This window comes from Meleagris gallopavo, chromosome 12 (assembly GCF_000146605.3).
Source record: "Meleagris gallopavo isolate NT-WF06-2002-E0010 breed Aviagen turkey brand Nicholas breeding stock chromosome 12, Turkey_5.1, whole genome shotgun sequence".
Taxonomy (NCBI): Eukaryota; Metazoa; Chordata; class Aves; order Galliformes; family Phasianidae; genus Meleagris; species Meleagris gallopavo.
Window position 1 is genome coordinate 5,367,401 of NC_015022.2, and position 739 is coordinate 5,368,139.

The 739-nt window shown below is 31.9% G+C and overlaps 1 protein-coding gene across 1 annotated transcript in view; it reads right to left on the reverse strand.

Moving 5' to 3' along the window:
* Positions 1-739, reverse strand: part of TJP1 (tight junction protein 1) — a 31,887-nt gene that overhangs the window by 30,859 nt on the left and 289 nt on the right. The gene's annotated exons all lie outside the window — the stretch shown is intronic.

Here is a 739-nt window from a genome sequence, read left to right on the forward strand (position 1 = left end):
AAAAAAAAAAAAAAAGCAGTATTTCTAAAGCATAATTTCCCTGTCAACCAATCAGCATGGTGCAAAAATTACAATACCTATTTGGCTGCATAATTTACTCTCAATAAAGTTGCTTTTTAAAAGCAGATAGTCTTTTTAGTTGTAAGGGAATGAAGTTTTAAACATAGGGCAAAAGGAATTTTCTTGGAGGAGCAGAAATTACTGTTTGATGGCTAAGACATTCAGGTTTTATTTTCAGAGGGATGGGGTAGGTAACCAAAATAGGTCAGAGGCCAGCTGAGCCGCTCATATGAATTTAGTTAAAACCTACAGTAGGTAAGCACAGCTTTTTCTAGTGTAGATATAATAAAATGTTCTTTCCAGCCTTTCAACTCGTGAGCTGAAGTTAAGGGTTATTAATTTTTTTCCTTCAATGGAATAGTAATTCACATGGGATTATTTCATACAAAGTTTCTATTGTGATTTATTAAATCAGTCTCCAACAGGATATTACATATAAAAAAATACTTTGTTATTCATTTTCTGTGAACTGTCAGATTTTTTTTCTCTTTGACTTTTATTGCAGTGGACTGTGATTTTCCTTCTATAATTTTCATCAACTCCAGCTGACTTCCAAAGAAACAACAGACAGAAATTGTGCTATATGCATCTTGTGAGTAAATTATAGCAAAGTTTCAAGAATCTGGAAAAAAAACCCCACTGTATTATAATAAATTTAAATCCATCTGCAAAGCTTTTT